Source organism: Lygodium microphyllum, chromosome 4 (assembly GCF_053477565.2).
Source record: "Lygodium microphyllum isolate KBCC chromosome 4, Lygodium_microphyllum_v1.1.10, whole genome shotgun sequence".
NCBI lineage: Eukaryota > Viridiplantae > Streptophyta > Polypodiopsida > Schizaeales > Lygodiaceae > Lygodium > Lygodium microphyllum.
In genome coordinates this window covers 126,031,811-126,047,312 of record NC_141138.1, presented here as the reverse complement: position 1 = coordinate 126,047,312, position 15,502 = coordinate 126,031,811, and positions in this window count along the sequence as shown.

Below are 15,502 nucleotides of genomic sequence, written 5' to 3'. Positions count from 1 at the left end.
ATAAAGACACAACTCATGTTGACATGACAATGTAGACAACTGTTACACAAGTGAATTAGTTTTCAAGATTGAGACTTGAACTTATAAACACAATCTTGTGTATGGAAAACAATGACACAGACACTTGACAGAAAAGACAAATACTATTGCATTATCATCATGTGAAAGTGATAGTTCAAGTACATCATTATGTAGAGTTTTTTGGTAGCACTTAACATCCACTGTGCATTTGGGATTGGTTCTGGATCTCAAATGCCTCTCCCTAACATCTAAGATCCTGTCAGGCCGTAGCTCAAGGACTCCTTGGCTAGGCATTACAACTTGTTGATCATCGAGCACGTGACTAGGGTTAGGCACGTACTTCTTTAATAGGCTGATATGGAATACATTATGGACTTTTAGGTTCTCAAGGAGTTGCAGTCTATAAGAATTAGGCCCTAGGCACTTGAGGATCTCGTAGGGTCCACAATACCTTGGACTTAGCTTTTTGCATTCACCCAAGGATAGGGAACTCTTCTTTGGGCGTACGCAAATGAAGACAATATCTCCTTCAGCGAAGGATCTATCTTGACATTTCAAGTCCGCGTAAGCCTTCTATCTATCCTTGGTAGCTTGGATGTCCTGTCTTATTGACTTCATTTGGTCATCCATATCTTCCAACATCTATTTTGAAGCTTCAACCCTTAAGGTTGGATCTGAAAAGTTCAAAGGACTACGACAGTCGTGCCCGTACAATGCTTGAAATGGGGTCATCTGAATGCTTTGTTGGTAAGAAACATTGTAGGGAAACTCAACCAGTGATAAATATTAAATCCACTTTTTGGATTCACGGCAACAATGTGCCCTTAGCATATCCTCTATAACTTGGTTGACTCACTCCGTTTGACCATCGGTTTGGGGATGGTAAGTTGTACTGAAATAGAGTTGAGTCCCAATGGCCCTTAGCATATCCTCTATAACTTGGTTGACTTGCTCCGTTTGACCATCGGTTTGGGGATGGTAAGCTGTACTGAAACAGAGTTGAGTCCCAATGGCCTCGAAGATAGCCCTCCAGAAGTGTGATGTGAAGGGAGAGTCACGATCACTAATGATTCTTCTGGGTAACCCATGCAATTTGAATATTTCCTTGATGAACAACCTTGCGATGTCTGAGGCTTTATAGTTTGTCTTAACAGGAATAAGATGTGCAACCTTTGTGAGAATATCCACCACAACCATTATGGAGTTGTATCCTCCCTGAACTTGGGGCATGCCAACAACAAAATCCATACTAATGAATTCCCATTTCATTTGAGGAATGCCAAGTGGTTGCAATTTTCCTGGAATTTTGACATGTTCAGCCTTAATGTGTTGATAAGACAAACATTTAGCGACATATTTGAGAACGTCACCTTTAAGCCTCTCCCAATAATAGCTCTTTCTGACTGCGTTGAGGGTCTTGGCATAGCCAGGATGTCCTGAAAAAGGGGAGTCATGGGCTTCCCAAAGTATCTTCTGTTTGAGTGACTGGCTTGCCGGTATACATAATCTCGTTCTATAGTAGACAAGTCCATTATTGATAGAGAATTCTAGATACTTTGCTTGTAGCTTCGGGTCTTGATCCTTGATGGGGATCTCCCTTAGCAATTTCTAATAGGTTGGATCATGGCATGCCTCTTCTCTAGCTAGCTCAAGTATTGGGTTGTTTGGCATGGATACCTTTGTGGCTAGAGATTGGATCTTGCAAGATTAGAGAATTTAGAAATGCCTTGCATCTGAGTGCATCGGCAACTACATTCTCCTTTCCAAGCCGGTATTTGATTTCAAAATCATATTCCTCCAGCACCTCAATCCATCGACGTTGCCTCATATTGAGCTCATTCTAGGTAAAGATCCATTTAAGACTTTTATGATCCGTCACTAAGGTAAACTTGTTACCCAGCAAGTAGTGCCTCCAAAGCTTGAGAGCATGGATGACAACTAACAGCTCCAGATCGTGGGTAGCATAATTCCTTTCATGGCTCTTCAATTTCCTCGAAGAGTATGCTACAAGATGACCTTCTTGCATAAGAACACATCCTAAGGCAAGTGTGCTGGCATCAGTTATTACTTCAAACTCCTTACTAAGGTCCAGAAGTTTCAAGATGGGTGCTGATACCAAGCTTTGCTTTAATTTGTCAAAGCTGGACTGTTTAGCAAGTGACCATACAATTGATGCTTGCTTCTTCAGTAGATCAGTTAGCGGCGCTACAATCAAAGCATATTTTTTGATAAAGACCCTGTACCATCCTATCAATCTAAGAAAACTACGTATTTCTTTGACAGTTGTTGGTGTTGGCCACTCCAGAACGTCTCTGACCTTGGCCGGATCCACTGAAATTCCTTCTGCTGAAACAATGAGTCCCAGATATTCAATCTGTCGCTTGAAAAATGCACACTTCTTCTTCTTGGCATAAAGCTTGTGTGCCCTCATTGTCTCAAGGACAATGCGAAGCTGGGATTCATGATCTTCTTCCTGTTTGGAGTAGACTAAGGTATTGTCAAATAAGACAAGTACAAAGTCATCAAGATAGGGTCTAAAGATATCCTGCATTAACCTGCTGAAGGTAGCAGGTGCATTTGTCAGCCCGAATGACATGACCAAGAACTCAAAGTGTCCATATCTTGTGCTGAATTTTGTCTTTGGGATATATTCTTCCTTGATCCCTATCTGACAATATCTAGACCTGAGATCAATCTTGGAGAAGATCTTTGCTCCTTGAAGATGGTCAAGAAGTTCATCTATTCTTGGAATATGATATTTGTTCTTAATGGTTGATTGATTCAACCCTCTGTAGTCAATGCATAGCCGAAGTGTTCCATCTTTCTTCTTTTGGAATAGCACTAGAGCTCCCCATGGTGAATTGCCAGGACGGATGTAGCCTTGGTCTAACAGTTGCTTGGGTTCCTCCTTGTACTCAATCGCTTTCGGAATGGACATCCTATATGGTCTCTTTGCAATTGATGCAGCTCCTAGCACTAGCTTGATTTCATGATCAACTTCCCTTTGAGGCGGAAGTTTAGTTAGCTCTTCAGGAAATACGTCTGCGTACTCCTTTAGCCATGAAGGTTCTTCACTAGACTCCTGATTCTGGTCTAGCTTATTTAGCTTAATCAAATAGACAGGTAGCCCCTTTCTGACCAAACACTCGTGGATACCTAGGTTCATAACCCTGAATCTGACCAAAGTCGACTTTCCTCCCAGTAGGAATTCCACCTTAGCAGTTTGCCTGGTACAAGTGACCTCACGACCATTTGCTAATTCCACAAGTAAGGTGGGTGCATCTTTTGTGGCTATTCCTAATCTTTTTGCACAAACTGGTGAAATAAAGGAATGTGTACTGCCACATTCAATCAAGGTTTTGAAGCTTTTACCTATGATTCTAACTTGTATGTTTATAGGGATGGTGAAAAGTCTATAGTGGTTTTTCTAAATGTAGATGACCTTCTTAATATAAGAAACTATAAAGATATGATCCATCTGATTCAAAAAGATTTGAGCTCCAAGTTTAAAATGATAGACTTGGACTTGCAATAGTATTGTCTAGGGATTGAAGTCTACAAAATCTCCATCTCTCAAAAGAAGTATACATGAGATATCTTAAAAGAATTTGGCATGATTGAGTGTAAGGAGATAGATACACCTATGGAGATTAGTATGAAGTTATTTGTTGAGGATATATTAGCACTAGCAAACATTGGGAGGTATTAGAGATTGATCCAGCAGTCTCATCTCCTTGTTCAATACCAGACCAGATATCAATTTTGCTATTTTTATTTTGAGTAGATTCTCAAAACAACCATGCAAAATTCATTGGAAAGCTAGGATGCAAGTGCTTAGATAATCAAAGGGAATTCTTGACTATGGTATCATAATATACAGTTCTAAAAGTTCTCTTATGGGAAACTGCAACTTAGACTAGGCAGTTGACATTGATTCTAGGGAATCAATTTCTTTATATTGTTTCTCTTTGGGTTTAGGAATCTTGTCTTGTATCGATAAGAAGCAATTAGCATTGGCATTGGCATTGCCTTTTACCAAAATAGAGTATAAGGCAACTTGTTTTGCTATATGTGAAGTAGTATAGTTAAGGAGGGTCCTATGACATATGGGAGTGTAGGATGAAGATCCAATAGTGCTAAGATTTGGTAGTTAGATTTGCATCACCATTTTCAAAGATCTAGTTTGTTGTTAACACACCAAAAACATTGAGATCTAATATCACTATGTGTGAGGATTACCATAAACTGAGAAAACATGGACCGAGCAATGCAAGAAATCGAGCATGAATGGATCAAGCATGTATATGAATTTATGCAAGATATACTGGTTTCATACTATAATTTTATTAAGAAGTGATAATTTAGTCTCCTATACTTGCCACCAAAACTAAACACACTAATCTAACAAACTAATGGAAACTCAAGCAATAATTAGGACATTATGCTAGACCAAATTAGAAAGAGACTATCTTGGCCTACCAAGCTAGAATTCACATCCAAATGCTATATGCAAATGAGGTTTCATGCAGTATTGTCTATTTTCATACTACACTTTTATTAAGAAGACATCATTCATGTGCCAAAACCAAATAGAGGAACCTACATTAACTAAAAAACATTCAATCCATGATTAGGAGGACACCATCCTTACCAATTTGGGAAGGGTCTATCCTAGCCTACTAAGCCAAAACTCACATCCACACACTAAAAGTGTATAGATGAAACACAAAAAAGTATAGCGTAGGTCTATGGAAGCTCTAAATAGTATAGTGTAGGTCCCTTAAGCTATCTTCCATAAAATTGGTGTTAGTCCACAGAGACTCTAAATCCTCTTATCAATCCTCAATGAGTGAACTATACTTGAGGGACAAAACTAGAACACTTTCCAAATCTTCTTATCCTCAAATGTCTTTGGCCCTTGAAGGATGGTGTAGGAACACACTTAAGCCTCCCATCGTTGCCATCATGAATAAAGGCCCCACATTGCTTTGCTTTCCCCTCCAAGTATTAATGTTGGATCCACTAAACTCTTTCTCACTAGCACTTTATCATCAAAGATTGAAAAAGTCTTATCTGCAATTGGTTTGCATGGTGGTAATGTTGTTATTGAACCAGATCTTCAAAAGTATAAGGATGGCAATTGTGTCCCCAAAAAGCCATCGGTTGGTGGAGTGAAGGCTAGAAGGTTCCTAGACTTTCTTCAAGAAGAGTATCATCATATAGATTTATTGAACTTTTTGGTTTCTCCTCTAATGGAGACTTCAGTTTCTCTTCATACCCCATGTTATCAATACCAAGTCTCTGTTGAATTTGTAGGTACTCTTCCTCTGTAGGTATCCCCTCCTTTTTCATATTCTATGATCTAATTAATACAAGAATGTAAGGCTACAGAACTGTCTTGAAAATTCTCTCCCTCAATATCAAGAGTTGCTAGCAATTCCTCTTCATAACCTGTAACATTCTTATCATTTTGATCCCATCCAGTAAGGATTGCCAAGCAGTAATCTTCTCTAAGATAAAAAAAGGTGTTGAATATCATTTAGCAATACATATCTCTTTTTGTTGATGAGATAAATGGAAAATGTTGGTACACATTCAAGAGGACCTATTTCAATCTTTGCACTCAAACCTATCTCATTTTCTTCCACTTTCGTAATGTTCTCGCTTTTAAACAAAGAAACATCAAATCCATGCACTAGCTGGTTCTGAATATCCTCTTGAAACATTTCACCCTTCTTTTCAACTTCTTTGTCTTTGCATGCAATATCCTCCATCTTCTTCTCTTGTATTGTATCTGAAGAACAACTATCCATATATTGAAGATATACAAGAAATCCAACATCCTTCTGTACAAGAAGACATTGTTACTGATTCTGATGAAAATGGCAATCTGCTTTCCACTTCTTGAATTCTTCATCAATAAGTCTAAACCTTGTTTGGAAATTATTCTAGAAACATTGAAAGCTTCCATTACATTGCTATAATGCACAAATCCCTCAATCTCTAAGCCTTCCACATGTCTATCATAAAACTCCTTGAAATCCTTCAATTTATCTTCAAGATCCTTCAAAAGCTCTTGCAAATCAAAGGGAACATTGAGCATATCTCTGATGTAAATAAATATAGATGAATTTATATTATTTACATCAGAGATATGCTCAATGTAGATGAATTTATATTATTTACATCAGAGATATACATTGAGCATATCTCTGATGTAAATAAATATAGCTGGTCAAAGATAAGATAAGATACATGAAAGAAATAATAGCCAAAACCCAAACCTGAGTGTTCATATATATGTGCCGACGGTCACGGCACATTTGATCAAAAAGTACGCTGCACTAATTCGAAGGAGATGCACTTAAAATAAAAATGAAAATAAAAAAATCTTAAAAATTGGATCCATAAAAGTGCTATCATGCCAAAAAAGTAAGTGACTTTTGACACAACTTCCCAAGAAAAAACAGTATGTAGTCGCACGTGTGAAATTAATTACGCATTATAGTAGCCACACATGTAAAGCAACATCCTTATAAACCCGATCTCTTAATCGTAAAAGAGTTTTTTCGATGACAAAGCTCTCTCTATGCTCAACCTGACCAATAGTGCAAGGCTACTAAAGAAGGCTTCATCGCCCAGCATACACACAGAACCCTCGAGAATGTAAGTTTTTTGCTAAAATATGAATAAGCTCTAAATCACTTGACAATTTCTACCAAATCATCCCCAAAAATGTTGAACATATGAAATGTGATGGGTGCTAGGTTTCTCTTGTCCATGTGAGGCCTCCTTGTGTTTCATAGGACTAAGGCATGCACTGTTTCTATTGTGATGTGGGTGTAAGCTTTCTCTTGTTCATTTAAGCCATCCTTGTGTTTCATACGTCATGCACATGCACATGTAGGTTATAAAACTTTCAATATCCTCTATGACCTTTAACTTCAAGCTTCAAGTAAATAAATAAGTTTAAGTGAAAGAATCTCTTTGAATCTTCCAAATGCATGTGTCTATTGGAACAACATATATTACAAAGTCGAAATGTTTAGGGTAAATAATGTTGCCCATAAATTAGTCTAAGAGTTGAGTTGAACAATAAAACTTCAAATATAAATTCCATGAAATATAAATTTTGCTACCTGATACTGAGATGAAAAAAGTTGCTAGAAGGTACTAGGTGAAGGTACTAAGTAATTGGATAGCACATATTGTTCTTTGAATGATATAGCAAGAATATGCATGTATGAAATGTAATGGGTGTTAGGTTTGTCTTGTCCATGTGAGGCCTCTTCGCATTCCGTACGACTAAGACTTGCCATTACTTTGTTGTGACATATGAAACGTGATTGGTGTTATTTTCACTTTTTTGAGTGAGGCCTCCTCGCATTTCATACAACTTCAGCATGCATTTTTTCCCTTGTGTCATATGAAACCCGATATGGTGTTAAGTTCCCTGGTCTAAAATGCCTCTTCACATTTCATACGTCTTGTGCATTGTTTTATTGAAATTGGATTTAGACTATGTGATTAGTGTTTGATTGCTACTTAGTGATTGTAGATAAATTGATATGAGAGATTAGGATATCTTTCCTAATTTGTTTGTATTATTTGTTTTTTTGGACGTTTCAGATGGCTAGAACTAAGGCCATTGCAAGGAAGTAGAAAGTTGATCCTAGTCTAGGTCGTGCTTCAAAGATCCATCAATCTTCCGAGCCTTCCAAACTTACAAGGAAATCAAAGCCAAGAAGAAGGTTCTCACAGCATGTGAGCTGCCTTAAGGAGATTAGAAGTGCAATGAAGGCTCTGAATAATGCAATTTCAAAACTATCTTTTCAGAGGCTTGTCAGATAAATCTGTGACAAGCATAGTCTGTATAGTTTTAGGTATGGACTAGGGAAAGTCTCAACTATAATTAGGAGGCTATTATAGAGGATTTTTTTATTGAGTTTTTCCAAGATTATTATATCTTTGCTGCTCATGCACATAGGCTTACGCTTATGGATAAAGACATGATAATTCTCAGGAGATTGAGATACAAGTTTTCAAAGGTCCTTGAGCTAGTACCTCTTTTTGATGTGAAGGCTTTCAATATTTTAAATGTGCCTCCATATAGAAAGAAGAAATATGATCCTGGTCTGAAGGTTGAAGATGTTACGCATGCAAATGACACAAGACAACATGAGAAAGAGGAAAAGGCCACAGTAGATCAAGGAGATAAATGGAGGGAGTATAAAAGAAAGAAGGAAGAATAAAAGGAAGTAGAAAAACTCCCATCTTTTGAAGAGGAGTAATCTACCCTTCTTGAAAGGGCTGACCCTAAGGGCTTCAATGTTTCTTGCTTTCTACCTGGTGATATTAACAAAAGATCTAATATGGTATTTTTAGACTCTAATTGTGTTCAAATTCTTAAGAATTAAGTGAGAGAAGTAAATGACTCGTTTCTTGTTGTTGGGATGAGGTATAGTTTACCAAAATTTGTTTTTACTCACCATATTTTTCTAGCAATAGACTTTCATGTTGATGCTTATTATCTCCATTCCTTTGCTAGGTGTGTAATGCATAAGCTCCCCTTCAATGTACAGCAAAAGATTGAGGTTCTTGATCCATCTATCCATACTATATGAGGAGTGAGCTTGATGCAAGTGCTTTTGACCGTTGGTTCAATTCAATTGACTTTGAATCTTTGGAGCTTATTCTAATTCCATACAATGAAAAGTAAGTAATTTGATATTTTGATAGATTTTATGAGATCTTGTTTTGCTAGATTATTGAAATATTTTTGTTTCAATTCTCTTTGGAGCCTAATTGGAATAGACTATCTGGAGCGGCAATGTTTCCTCATCAATTCTATAAAAGGAAGCCATGGAAATGCCAAGTTGTAAGTTATATAATCTAGGATCTCCTTGATATTTTGATCTTTTTGCCGCATGTACTCTAAATATTTTGATCTTTCTTTTGTAATAACTCTAAATTTTATTACCTTTTTGGTACAGAGTTGTAAAAAGATTGATTGAAGTGCTAGAGAAAAGGCCTCCCATGCCTTCTGACTTACTTGCAACAATGCAATATAGACAAGTTGCAGTAAGGTCTTTATTAATATGGTTGGAACATACAAAGAAAATTTATTCTAAAAACTACCATGATAAACAAGTTTCTTAGTTTTACTTTAAATTTTTGATTGGAATGCCCTCATCAAGATGATAGTTGCTCTTGTGACTAGAGAGTAATTGTAAGTTCCAGAATATTGGTTCAATTTATTCATCTCAATGATGATAAAGTTATAAAGGTAATGCGAAACATACTAAACTTTAAGATGGAGTTTTATTGCAAAATAGTCCATTGTAAAAAATAAAAATGACCTAAAATTGTTTTCTTACAAATGTATGAAAGTTAATTACAAGGGATTGCTATACAAGTGAGCACGCTTGGTATATACGAGCAAAGGTCATGAAGTATATAATGGCCAATTGTATACAACCGACAAGAATGGACAATAGTGGGGGCTTGGACATTGAAGGAGAGGAGGTACATGTAACTACAGTAGGTGAAGCTATGCCTTCAACATCGAAGACAATCGAAGTATCAAAGATAGGCAAAAGGACTCCTAGAAAGGATGTCCCTTCTCCTAATAAAAGTTCTTAAAAAAATTAGCTTTGCCTTAGTTTGTAAGCCCTTGTGAGGTGCCTTGGAGATGGCTGACAAAAATTTGTACATGTACTTTATATTGATAGTAAAGAGATCCTTTCTTCAATATTGTATATTCTTCTCTCTTCTCGTTGATATCTATAAAAAGAAATATGTTACAAATTTTTATTAATCAAGAAGTGAAATCAGATATACACCTAAGTGAATATAATATGAAATAAAAACTTTCTCATTTGTTATTAAGTTGGAACACAAATGAGTATGGTAGTTCATTATCTTCATTCTGTAAATCCATCCTCACTTGATGTAGTGTACATGATGATCTAACCTTTAGGATTGCAATAATGTCCTCATTGTACAAAGATCAAGATCCACTATAGGATCTTTGCTAAAATTATCAAGATTTTGGTCTAAAGCGACTATACTACTGCCAACATAATGCCATCTACTATAATAAAAGCTAAGGATGAAATTTTGAGTAGCAATAATATATATTTACAAGCTATAGAGTCTTGATCTATCTTACATATAATTTTCCCTTTTGTCCTAGTGTCCCATCCCTCATCCACAAATTATATAACATGATCATATGTTAGTCTCTTCACTGAAAGCATAACCTTTGATTTTCTTATCTCAACATTAGAAAATAAGTCAACAAATATATTAATAGGCATGAACAAATTAACTTTGCTTAGCCTACTTGAGATAATAGGTTTTAATGCTCTCTGTATCTCAGAAAATATTTTACATCTATAGCCCTCACTAGTAGTTCGACTTGGCAAAGGCCACTCAAAGCTTGAAAATTTTGGCAAAGGAAGGGGGGATATTGATCTCCATTGGCTACACTGTATGGGGACAATATAAAAATGGCCATAGAAGAATATTCCATTCTCTGCAAGCTCTATCTTCTTTCAACCTTTGTACATCTCTTCTCCAATCAAGCCATGCATCACATCAACAATAGACTTGACCGGTTTCCATTCCTCAATATTAGAGGGATAGACATCTACACGACAAATGAACAAATGTTTTAATGGAAAACCTTAAACCAAGTTGAAGAAAAGAAAGACTTTAAGAATCAATTCCTTACAATTTGGTTTATGCATTGGAATATTTGAACTTCCAGGTTCCAAATATAGCTCTCTATGTATAAACATATGTTGCACCAGAACCTCTTTTATGCTATTCTTATTTAATCCAAGCTTGAAATCTTGGATTCTACCCTTCCAAGAAGAGATGAACAAGCTCTCATATCTTCACATTTTCCCACGTTTTGCCTATTGCATGGTGATCCAACTGCATTTGCTAATGATTGTAGGAATCCATCTTCCATCTTTTTGGAATGAGTAAAACACTAATATGGATGTGATCTGGGAGCTTGGACTCCTTGTTGAAGGTCGAACTTATGTATCCATAGCACGCGTGCACACACACACACACACACACACACACACACACACACACACACACACACACACACACACACACACACACACAAGATTAGGCTACCACAAAGGAGGGAAAAACATGAGAGTGACAAAAGAAAGGAGGGAAAAATATATATGCCAAGCATTTTACTAATTTGAATTCAGAGTAAACCTATCATTATCATTAATTTAGACATATCATTAAATAAAAGTGGTATGTACTGTATATCATTACTGCAAAGAATGTCATAATCACGAATATAAGAGGCTAAAAATAGATATTAATAATACAAATTTGTAATATTATTATATATGTATCTTTTGGTAAAATAATTATTTGCATTTAAAAAAATAGAATTTTCGTTACTACAGAGGCTTTGCTCCTATTGATTGGTCTAGAGCACTCTCTTTCTATCTCCTAAAAGGCATTTTCGAGACCTCAAAACTCCCCTAGGGCCAGGTTGAAGACAATAATCAGGGCATCCTTTCAAGACTAAGTGTAAATATCTAAAGATGAATCTCCATATTAATGCGGAGTTTCCACTTAAAGGACAAGAGGTTTTTGAGTGAACAAAGCAATGTCTTGGTCTAAGGAAAGAGCTACAAGATGGGTTGAATGACAAACTTGTGGCTTAGGCTATTCATCGAGAGCAATGTCGATCTTGTCCTCCTTTTAGTGTTGAAGTATTTGCAAAACTTCTTATGAACATGGAGAAGATTTGTGGTGGACAAAGTCCTGTTTTAACATAGCAAGTCTAGAAACTAGCTTAGATAAGTCAAAGTAGGAAAAGACCTACTTTAACTCCGCTTCTTCATGAACTAGAATTGATAAGTAGTTTTTATATGAGAGTATGTTCATTTATTTGGAGAGTGGTGTCTAGTTAAAAGAATAATAATACTATTAAACAAAAAAATTGTTGTGATTGGATTAAGAAGAGGGAGGCACCTTCTTCTTGGGATGCCAAGAAAAGAAAGGAGAGAGGGCATGATGGAGAAAGGAGGCAACACCTCCTTACATATCTGACCCAAATAGACCATCTAGGCATGAGACTCTCTCTCTCTCTCTCTCTCTCTCTCTCTCTCTCTCTCTCTCTCTCTCTCTCTCTCTCTCTCTCTCTCTCTCTCTCTCTCTCTCTCTCTCTCTCTCTCTCTATGTGGAAAGAAAAGACTGAGGGAGGTAAAAACAGCACTGATTTTGCATGTCCCAACCTTCTATTTGGTTGCTACATGGGTTTTCACCTACCACGATATACCATATATACCCCCTCCTATCCATACATTATGCGCATGATTATGCCTTGACGCAGAAGAAGTAGACCCAAGCATATGCTCTTCATTTGAAATCTTCCACACATCCTAAAACCCTTGTGAGAGGAAATATTCCAATGCACTTGGCAAATTATGTTATCATACATTCATCCATAGGGGGGGATGCCATCAAGAAGCATCGCCAGGGAAGAAAGAACAGAGGGCGCCTTCAATGGAGGGATGATTTGGCTCAAAGACTACATAATCGATGCTCCTAAAGCCCAAACAAGATCCATAAATCATCGAAGACATCAATTGAATCCCAATTTCACTTCTGTTCCTCCATTGCTCTCCCTTCTTCACAATGGCCAATTCAGAGCCTCAATATACTTGGGCAAACTAAGATTACAAGCTGGTAGAACAATTTCTCCTCTTCAAATCACTCTACTTCGCGCGTAGATTGGTGGAGAGATGGGCCAAATTTTCAATTAGTTCTCTTTCCCTAATGGAGACATCACCTTTGAATTAGTTGTAGCCATGGATTTTAAGCTTTTAATTAAAGCTTAATAGCTTTAAACTTTTAGAAGCCATTCATATGATCATAAGGCAAATAGCACGTGAGGACCTGCGCAAGGAAGTGAAAAGGTGAAGAGCTTGCATTTGAGACGACTGGGTGGAAGGTAGACCTTGGCTGTGGACTGCAAGATGCGTGCCTCCAAGACAAAATCTCAACTTGCATGTTTTCAAGTAAGCGCTCAATCCGTTTGATAAAAATAAGTAGCATGAACTTGTAATTTTCTTGGTTTAGAATTTTTCTCCAATGTCTTAAAACATGTTTTTCAACTCTAAATGGTTGTTAGCATTTATGTAGGTCTTAAAACCTGTTCTTCAACTCTAAATGGTTGTTAGCATTTATGTACGTTTGATTTTATGTTTTAAAAATAAAAAATAACTAAAAATGCTTTTAAATGGTTTTAAAATGGCATAAATAAAATTTTATAAAATATTTGGTTGAATAATTATGAGACATAATATTTTTCTCATAAATTCTATATTATTGAAATTTTTTTAAAAAATTTGAACGAGATTTAATATATTTTTTAAAAAATATTTTGAGTAAAAATTACAATATTTATTGATAAAAATAAGGTTTTTAGCTCAATAAAAATTATATTTTCTTATGAAAAAACTAAAAATATGGTTTTTGATGTTTTATGAAATTTTCTTGAAATTAAAAAAAGAGAAAAATAATTTAATGTTACTATTTTAAGAAAATATACCTAGAAAATATAGTGTTTCTAACTTTATGCAAAATAAGAGTGTTGAAAAAGTATTGAGTTATACTATATGGGACAAGTGAAATGTTTAAAAGGGAAATTAAGATTTATGGATTTGTGGAACTGTAGTTGATTGTTTTGAATGTTTGTTGATTAGTAAATAATAAAAGAAATTTATTATATAAAGGTAGAGAAAAGATAACTTAAAAAGAAATTTAAATGGAGATGTGTAGATAGAGTTATTGGATTTATGCCTTGAGACCAATTTTCAAAGGGATAAACATTCTAGGCTAATATTCTAGCGTCCAATATAGAGACATAGCCATAAGGGTTAAAAACAAAAGGGAAGTGCAAGACTAAGTAGGTTTACTAAAGTCTAGATATTTGTATGAGAATAGTTGGACTACTATGAATGAGTGTCGTAAATATCAAGGAAGGCTAGACAAAGTTATTGAGATTAGTTACAAAAATCACTTATCTAGTGCAACAACTCGCAGGAGTTGGCTTGGCGACTTGGCGGTTAAAAGTTTGGTGTGTTCGATGGGAGCCAAGTGCACTTGGATGGGTGATCAATCTCCCTAGGATATTTAAATCCTAGGTATTTATGAGTGAATACGAGGTCTCTTTTCTAAGGGACTATTTTCCTAAGTTGCCCCAAGTTTGCAAAATGAGAGTACTGGATTGGGCAAGAGCCACAGTATTAGTAGAGGGGGGCAAATATTTTGGCTTGCAATTAACTGTGGATGTAGAACAATTAGCTTCTTAGAGCTGGGGTTATAATGATTGCATGCAAACCATAGTTTTATTAGCAGCGCACTTTGGGCTAATAGATGTAGTAGAAATAAATAAAATTAGTGTATTGTACCACTTCAATTGGTATTATTGTAATGCTTATGGAACTTTTAGAAGAATGGTATGGGATGATGTGTTGCCTTGAACATGTGTATCTAGAGGTTTAAAAGTTACTTTCGACACAAAAGACATTAGAGAGGTCACTGAAATTTTAGGCCTAATCCCTGAGCAAGAAGAAAAGTTGCCTTATGGAGAAATAGACCAAGAGTTACCAACCATTTTAAACCTTCTAAGCATGCATGCAAGCAAAAATCTAACTTTATAGCTTCAAATAAAACGTGTGAAATTTTGGAGTATGACAATAATAGCTATTTCAGTAATTGTGGATGAATTCAGAGGAGAGGCAGAGGCAGAAAAATGAAGCTAGAGATCAATGAGCTAGATCTTCGAGTAGTTCAACTTCAAATCCACCTAGATCTAATATCTGGTGTGGTAAGTGTCATGGTTATGGACATCTAGCTATAGAGTGTCCAACATCTTCAAGATTAATGCCTAACCATCCACCGTTCTGCACTTTTTGTCTTAAGATAGGGCATTTAGATACAAATTGATGGCACAAGATAGGTTAAGAGCAACAACACGCTCATTCAATGCAAAACAATTATAATAACATGGATCGTAATAATACGACTTATGAGATTGGATCACCTAATCAACCTTTTAGGCCGAGAGGATTGCCAATCGAAGGTAGACCCCCAGTACCTAGAAATAATTACAATAGTGATGGAAATTGAGTAAGAAATTCTCCCTTTAGGAGAAATAATGGTACTTTTTGTAATCCAATGGGGCAAAATGGACAACAAAGGACTAGGGGACAGGTAACTTGTTATTGATGCCAATAGGAAGGTCATATAGCTACATATTGTCCAAATGTGTGTAAAAATCAAGACTTTACTCCTCTTTGTAGGAGGTGTAGCAACGAAGGGCATCATGAAGAGAATTTCCCTAAGCGAGAAGATAATAAAACTAATGACAGGGGTAAGCAAGTTTCTAATGAACCCTCAACCTCATTCGCAAATTTGGTTGAAATAG